Source organism: Lytechinus pictus, chromosome 8, assembly GCF_037042905.1.
Source record: "Lytechinus pictus isolate F3 Inbred chromosome 8, Lp3.0, whole genome shotgun sequence".
NCBI lineage: Eukaryota > Metazoa > Echinodermata > Echinoidea > Temnopleuroida > Toxopneustidae > Lytechinus > Lytechinus pictus.
Window position 1 is genome coordinate 16061261 of NC_087252.1, and position 8750 is coordinate 16070010.

An 8750-nucleotide genomic window follows, 5' to 3' on the forward strand; every position below is an offset into this window, starting at 1 on the left:
TGATGTGCTAGTTTTAAAAGGTTGTAAATACTAGTATCATATCAATGACATCAAACGTTCTTAGAATGTCATAACTGAAACTGCTTTATAGTATTTTCACTAAAAAAAGAGAGAAAATATTGTTTTCATACATATTTATGATATAACATCATCTGATCATTTAAGAAATAAATTCATTTTACTATCATCGTTTTTATAATGTTATACATTATGTGAAAAAAATAATGTTGGTAGAATATGACAATAACATAAAACATCATTCTCGAAATGTCATGATTATGATTATGCTTCTCAAATATTTTAACAAAACTTATTTTTAGAAATGCTTTTCCAATGTTTAAAAAAAAATGTTTGAAAAATGAATCAGAAACATCCTAATTTTGACATTTTTATGATATCACAAGTCCACCCCAGAAAATTTTTGATTTTTATAAATAGCGAAAAACTCTAACAAGCACAACGGTGAAAATTTCATCAAAATCTGAAGTAAAATGAGAAAGGTACGAAGTTTCCATTATTTTTCACAAAACAGTTATATGCACGACTCGGACATGCAAATGAGAGAGTTGATGTCCCTCACTCACCATTTTTTGTATGATATTATTTGAATTATAAAATGTATTTCAATTTTTACATATTTGACAATAAGGACCGAATTGATCGAACCATAAATTGTTAAAACAAAGGTAATACCACATGTTCAGGGAGGAACAAAACTTTGTTTCACAGGACAACAGGGATATAATTGGAATATTCAATATTTCATATAATAAAATACAAAAGAAATAGTGAGTGATGTCATCAGTCCCCTCATTTGCATACCTGTCCAAGATGTGAATATAACTGTTTTGTGAAAATTATAAAGCGAGACTTAAAAATGTCATAACTTTCTGATTTTGATTTAATTTTTAACTATTATTCTTGTTGGATTTTTTCTCTTTTTATTCAAATCAACTTTTTATGGGGTGGACTTGTCCTTTAAGAAACGAATAATTATCATGCCATGGGTGTGACAATAACAAACTTTCCCACAAAATTATGATAATATATATTTTTTTTTAATAACTAAACATTTTTGAAAAAAAAAGGTTTTCTAATGTTTTCCTGAAGTACTAATGAATTGTACAACAAACATTCATATTTTGATGTTTTTATGATATCATAATTTTAAGAAACAAAATAAAATTTTACTATAATATCTCTATAATTACGGTAAATATATATAAAAAATACTATCTTAAAACTTTGGAAAAAATTTAATGATAATAGCATTAAAGGTTCTATAAAAGTTATGAAAATATGTTCTCAAAATGTTTTAGTTAAACATTCTTGAAAAATGTTTTTTCTTTTGTTTTCCCAAAATGTTGAAAAAAAATATTGAACTCATTTTTTTTTAATCGTTTTTATAATATAATTTGGATATGAACGGGGCAGCAAAAGGAGGGCACCAGGCCCGACAGATGAATCATGATGATGCAAAACTATACTTTTGATCATTTCAGACATGTCTTATACTTCATAGACATCACCATTATTGTTATAAAAATTGCAATGCACTTTCCGCCTTCATCTAGCCCTGATAGCAGAAACTGGTAAAAATGACGTCATAATTACGTCAGTTTAACGACGAGTGTCACGTCATTTTGACGTCGTAACATGACGTCTTATTGACGGGATCTTGCACCCGCGAATAACGTCATTATGACGTCGTATATTGACGTCATTATGACGTCTCCAAGAGTGACTACGACGTCTTAATGACGTCTTAGCAACGTTTTTACAACGTTTTCCTGACCAGTATCAAGGGTCAGATTGACGTCGTGTATTGACGTGATTATGACGTCTTCGAGAGTCAACAACGACGTCTTAATGACATCCGTGTAACGTGTTCCTGACCGGTTTTAGACGTCATATTGATGTAATTATGACGTCTTTAAAAGTCATCTACGACGTCTTAATGACAACTTTGCGACGTATTCCTGACCAGTTTTAGACGTCATATTGATGTAATTATGACGTGTTTATAAGTCAACTACGACGTCTGAATGACGACTTTGCAACATATTGCTGACTAGTAATAGACGTCATATTGACGTCGCATATTGAAATGAATATGACGTCTTTTGGAGTCAACTATGATATCTTAACGTATTCTGACGTGATAATGACCTAAACATTAAATTCTACATGCAATGTACATACACACATCACTTCAAAGACCTTGTCATTGAGGATTATCTATATTTGGTGAATACTGAGGTGGTCTGACAATGTCCAGCATTCCCAGTAACAATATAATGATCCTCCATGCCAGGGCCTTGCATAACTTGTCTCGGTCTCAAGAACATGACCCCCCCCCCCCCGAAAAAGAATATATACAAAAATGGAAAACGAAATCAAATACATGTACGCATTTCAATTACGAAATCGTGGCAAATATTCTATTAATAAATAAAAGTTGCATAACATATTACCAGCAAAAAAAAAAGGAATACAAAATGTTGAAAACTCTAAATAGATTGAAAAAAAAAAACACTTTTCTATGAAAATGCAGTATTAGGGTCAAAGGAATGAAATTACAATGTTTGTTATACCAATACATACAATTGTACATGTATAAATACACATTAATACATAACAGAGGCATAATGATCTCCAAGAATAAAGCTTTTTCGTTGAAATTGTAATTAAATATACCTTCAACTTTAGACAACTATGTAATGTAGGTAAAAATATACTGTATGTAAAAAAAAAATACCCGAGTTGGAATAGTTTCAGGATTTATGGAAGCTCGCATTTGGGTGAAAGAATCATACATGTACATTAATTCTTATGAAATGTTTGGGTTGTATTACACTATCACTTAGGGCCAGGGGTAAAAGACAGTAGTTGCAGCAAACAATTATTTCTTCGGAAAGTCTTTTAAATTAAGGTTAATTGTCAAAATATTGTACATAATCTAGATCTGGGCCCTGTCTTACAAAGAGTTACGATTGATCCGATCAATCATAACTCTATGGAAATCCATCAGTGTCATAATTTTTTCTACGAAAAATTTGCACAATGTCCTTTGGCTTTGTATGCAAAGAGAAGCGCAGCGAATTTTTGAGAAAACAATGAATGCATGAACATACATCATAGCTAGAAAATATTTTGAACAAACATGCTTAATAGATGTTAACGTTGCTGACCGTCCATAGTTGCGATTGATCGGATCAATCATAACTCTTTGTAAGACGGGGCCCTGGTAAATTAATGTAAACTTGTATCTTTGTAAAATCATGAATTTTGATCTTAAAATCAATAATTCTGATGATCACTAACACAGAAAAGCATATGTGGGACAGGACAGTGTATTATGATTGATTTGAAAAATACCCAACATTTGATAGAATTACATGCTTATTTTGCTCATTTCTCAGCAATTACACATTTTCTTCCCGAGCTTTTTGGCACACATCTTTTATATATACATACACTTTGCTGGTAATTCTGTTGGATTCTGTTCGAACTCATTTTAAGATAGTTACTACTAGAGGTGCGCTATTAACTTAAGGCAACTATGCAATGTAGGACAAAATATACTGTATGTAAAAAAAAAAAAATACCTGAGTTGCAAAGTTTTCAGGATTTGTGGAAGCTTGCATTTGGGTGAAAGAATCATGCATCAATAAGTCTGATGAAAATAGTTTGTGGAACTGTTGTATTACACTATCACTTAGAAGGAAAAGACAGTAGTTGCAGCAAACAATTATTTCTTGAGAAAATCTATAAAATCAAAGTTCATTGTCAATATATTGTACATAATCTACATCTGGTACATTAATGTAAACTTGTATCTTTGTAAAATCATGAATTTTTAAACTTAAAATCGATAATTCTGATGATCGCTGTAAACACAGAAAAGCATATGTGGGACAGTGTATTATAATCGATTCGAAAAATACCTGACATTTGATAGAATTACATCCTTATTTTGCTCATTTCTCAGCAATTACGCATTTTCTTCCCTACATGTAGCTACGTAGGCTTTTTATGTGAGCTGAGAGATTTCATACCAGATTTCCTTTGCTTGATAAAGTTCTTTAATATGATAGTCTGTGTATCAGCATAGCATGTGTTCAGTGTTTTGAACCCACTGGAAATTGTGCATCATATCTTTATGTATGGAAGTCATTTTGCGTCTGCGGTCTCCATGGTTTTTTCAGGATCTATGTGTTGACTAGACCAGTCCCATATTGATATTTTCGTGCTGTGTCACTTTGGAAGGCCGTCTCTAATTGGTTGACTGGTGAGTTGGCAGATGCACAGCCCATCCCACTTTTCAATTATATCATTACGTAATCTCTAACATGTCTAAGATATGCACCAGATCAAGAGGCCGCTTGCACTCGGCTAACGCATGTACACAATCCTCTGCTTCATCATTAACTGGATCTAAACAAAGCCCAGCATACCTAGATCATATTGATACAGTCGTTCAAAGAGCGGTGGCCGTGGCAATGGAACGCGAGAGACAAAAACTCAATGATGACATGGATAAGCGCGAAAATAAATTGCGTGAAATTCTTGATGAAAAGCTCACTAGTCTACACGTTCTTGAAATATCTATCGATACTAAATTGAAGCAACTCTGTGATTTTGAAAAATCGGTTTCTGATAACATGACTAACACCATAATGCTTTGTCAAATAGGCTTGACCACATCGAGCAGTACTCCTGTCGCAATAATATCCGTATCCGTATGAGATTGTTCGAAATGTAGCAAAGCAGATTGGTATCGATCTTACTCCATGTGACATTGATCGATCCCATCACCTTTGCCGACCAACTAGCAGTCATGATGTTCAACCCAAAGGATCATACCCCGGCGTGGCCCTGTAATGCCAACTTAGCAGCTCCACCAATCAATGTGAAATTCACTTCATACAGGCCGAAACAAACGATGATGAAAAATAGAGGAAAATGAAAATGCTCAGGAACAGATGACTGGGTGCAGGCAGGCAAGGCAGTTCAGGTGGGATGAAAATTTATTGGCAGGACACCTTCCGTTTCAAATTACAGCATCTGCAAAAATAACAGAAGAGGAGAAACATAAAAACTTTTTCTACATAAACTATTTATTAATCTTCATTAAAAACCAGATGGTTTAAATATTAATTTCCAATTTATTTTAAATGATTAAAAAACGATGTGGGGTTTGTTACATATTTTATACTTCAAATATTAACATGTTAAGTCAAGTCGGGGGGGGGGGGCATGATGCCCTCAAGACCTTTAACCATCTCTGTATAAGGAAGGTAATTTTAGAATCAATTTATTTGACACATAAAACATATTATTTTTTTATAATTACAATTTTAATTCATGCCTTTTTTATGTGTTTTAAATGGTTATGGGGTAACCAGGACTGTCAGGACCGAGAATTCGAACTTCGAGGCTGAAATACAGCCATTCCCTATGCCTGATTTGGCTTAAATTCAGGTCAAGGATCAATTAAATATATATTTTGAAAAAAAAATCTGACAAATTTTGAGGTGGAATTAGTTTTCTGGCATCGCGAGATCGACCAATGCAAAATTTTATTAGCGCCAATCTACCATCTAAACTTGTCATTGAAATTAGAACGTCCAAACCGATCTAGTACCAGTACTAGCACAATGAATCAATCAGCTATGCATGTGCACCAATTCTGTATTTCTTGCATACGTACGTCACTCGAGTTAAAGTTCATGTCATTGCGTTATATAGCGTGGGAATTGTAAGAAAGTGATCCTTCAAAATTTTTACCTTCCAACAATTAACATTTTTTAAGCCTTTGTATGCATTTAGAGTACAAAAGCTTACAAATTGGACAAATTAAATGTTTGCCCCAAAATTATTGTGGGAAGGGTGGATTTTCTAGGGAAATCCATCTTAGTGTACAAAGTTCTACAGGCAACAGAGACTTGTCTAGGCTCCGTGAATGAAAATACAATGAAAAAATATCACAGAGTCCTCGAAGTACAGTCAGGACCATTAACAGATTATAAGGTGCCCCGAGTTTGTGCACACCCAAATCTGCGTGATTCTGATAATAGAGATTCCCAATGATCCCCCCCCAAAAAAAAGGCTTTACATCTGAAATAGCCTTCTAACTTACCTACTGCCCGATGCCTCCTATCATGTAGGGCAGCAACGAAGGATCTCCACTCCTGGCATCCAGCGATTCTGGGCCTTCTTCTGGAAACTCCCCCAGGCCAGGTCATATTCACTGACTTCATCTCCTCCTCAACTCCTCATGTGTGACACCGAGACAGGTGGTTTTGTGTCTCCCTCTCTTTCTCCTGAAATGTCAAACAGATCTATTCATTAAAAATCTTACTCAAAATGGTGCTTTTGGTAGAAAAATAATGAATATAGGGCATTTCATGTGACGCCCTTAACCCTTATTAAACTGGGGGGGGGGGTCAATTTGACCCCCCCCCTCAACAAATTTCATCACTACGCTGTCGCGCAAAAAATTTTGATCGCGCCGCTCACTGACTTTTTACTTTCAAGTCTCGCGCAAATTTTGAGACCAAATTTGTGACGCCCGGGTACGCGGTTACGACATTACGCAACATTATGTAAGTGCATGTCAGACCCAAAATTGCTCATAAACATGATTTCATGTACAAATCCAATGCAAATTGTGTATTTAGCCAAAATTCATAAATTTATCTTTATTTCTACTTTTACTGATTAAACTTAATTAATTTTGCCTTGTTTATGATTAGAATTAAGTCTAGAACGATTTCCATCGAAAATACAATAAAAAACAAAATGTAAAAAAACAAAGAAATACATGATTTAAAAAAAAATAAAATACATAAGAAATCGGTCTTGGTACCAGATTTTTTTTCATTCACAATTGTTAGGAATGCTATAAAGAATATTTTCACCCAAAAAATAGCATTCTAGGAGCTTTATTTAGTGAATCAGAGCAAAAAGTATGATTTCATGAATAAATTAGCATAATTAATTCATATAAAATAAAAAAATATGAATTCAGTGAAATTTACCAATGCAACTACGTAGATTACGTCATTCTCTACCATCATGCAAATTTTCGTTGTGATCGTGCAATCCACGGCCGAGATCTTATAAGGGGGGGGGGGGCAATAATACCCCCCCCCCGGGAATGACAAGAATCAAAATACCCCGGTAGATTTAGGATTAAAAAAATTGAAAATTGTCAGTACGGTATATCATCGAGGATCTACATAGTAGGATGGGGGATCGGGTGTCCGGACACTTTATATTTTTGAAGCCTTCTTTTTTGTCTTTGGATTACACTAAAAATATGAATTCAATGGTTATAATCATCTTCGATTTTGTTCTCTCTAATATTTCCTAACATTTTGAACTAATAATTGATGAAACTTCGCTTGTAAATTATTCCAAATTACTTTCTAAAATTGATCGTCCGGACACACAACAACTGGGTATACATGTAGATCTGGTACAGTTACATAAACTGAACTTTGTGAAATCTTGAAATCTACGCTGAAAAATGTTCAAACTGAAGATCACCAACACAGATAAGAGCACGTGGGACAGTTATTATTGCTCTGATTAATGTCGGCCCGACACTTGCCTTAGCTTGGCTCGAGTTGACCTGAATCCTGTGCTTTTTTTGCTTATTTCACAGCAATTACACAATTTCTTCCAGAATCCTTTGGCACATACGGTATATTATTTATAAATATAGACAGACACTTTGGTGGTCATTTCATTGGATTCTGTACGAACTCATTTTGATATCGTTACCACAACTGGCATTTACCTTAAACTCAAAAGTGTGCACTGTGTCTGTGCAGACGTGCAGACTTGGGCCCTGAGCCCACCAGCGCAGCCTGTCCTATTCAGCATGCCGGCGCTCGGGGCAGCCACCCCGGCCGGGTAGTGTCAGTGCACGAAATCTAAAGCCAAAGGCAAGCCGCGCTCCGAAAAGAAAATCTTAGAAGATGGTTATCTAACTTACTGTTTGGTCTCCTGCGAATGCCTTCGAAGTCGTTATCCAAATCTGAACCGTGTTCTTAAAGTAGTAGAACTATTATTAACGGCCATCTTCGTCGCACTTAATTCTCGATCCAAAATTAGGCTGCAACATTTACGGCGAAAAACGGGCGCATGATCCTTTTTCAAATTAAATGGCAGGGGGGTGAAACTCCGCTTCTGCATCCGGTTAGACATGGGGAAATTTTGGAAGGTCAAAAGTGCACACTGCTCCCATTTTTCGCGTACAAGCCTATGGACACCGCAACTTCATGGCACACCAGCGAAACGGAGGCGTGGTCATAATTGGCTTGCGCGCACAGCGTAAAAATATTCAAATAAGTATATTGTCACTAATTAGCATAATGCGCGACGTGATTAAATGAATACATAGAGCTGCGTCTTTATCGAATGATAAGGTAGATTAAGCATTCATTCCCCCATGTATTATTCAGTTGTTTATTCATCTTTTCTTGTTTACATATTTTTCTATTATCTGTCGCGATTTTCACTACATCAATTAATACATTTATTTATTTGCTAGCTATTTCCCTGGAAGACATGGAAGCTTACAAGGGACTCATTAATAGAGCTGAACTTAGGAATCTGCTTGCTCTGTTCATCACTGCAACTTCAGTTGTTTACATTACATATCATGAAGAGCCATGAATATTTATGTTTTTTTTTTTTTTTTTTTTTTTTTGGGGGGGGGGGTAAATACTTTAAATGAT

At 34.9% G+C, this 8750-nt stretch overlaps 1 long non-coding RNA gene across 1 annotated transcript; it reads right to left on the minus strand.

Annotated features, from left to right (window-relative positions):
- Nucleotides 1-2421: 2421 nt before the first annotated feature.
- LOC129283085 (uncharacterized) lies at nt 2422-8175 on the minus strand. The gene is made up of 3 exons (XR_010294426.1): nt 8006-8175; nt 6143-6326; nt 2422-5067 (listed from the first exon to the last, which is right to left on the minus strand). It is a non-coding gene; the product is annotated as an uncharacterized LOC129283085 (long non-coding RNA).
- Between the last annotated feature and the right edge of the window lie 575 nt (nt 8176-8750).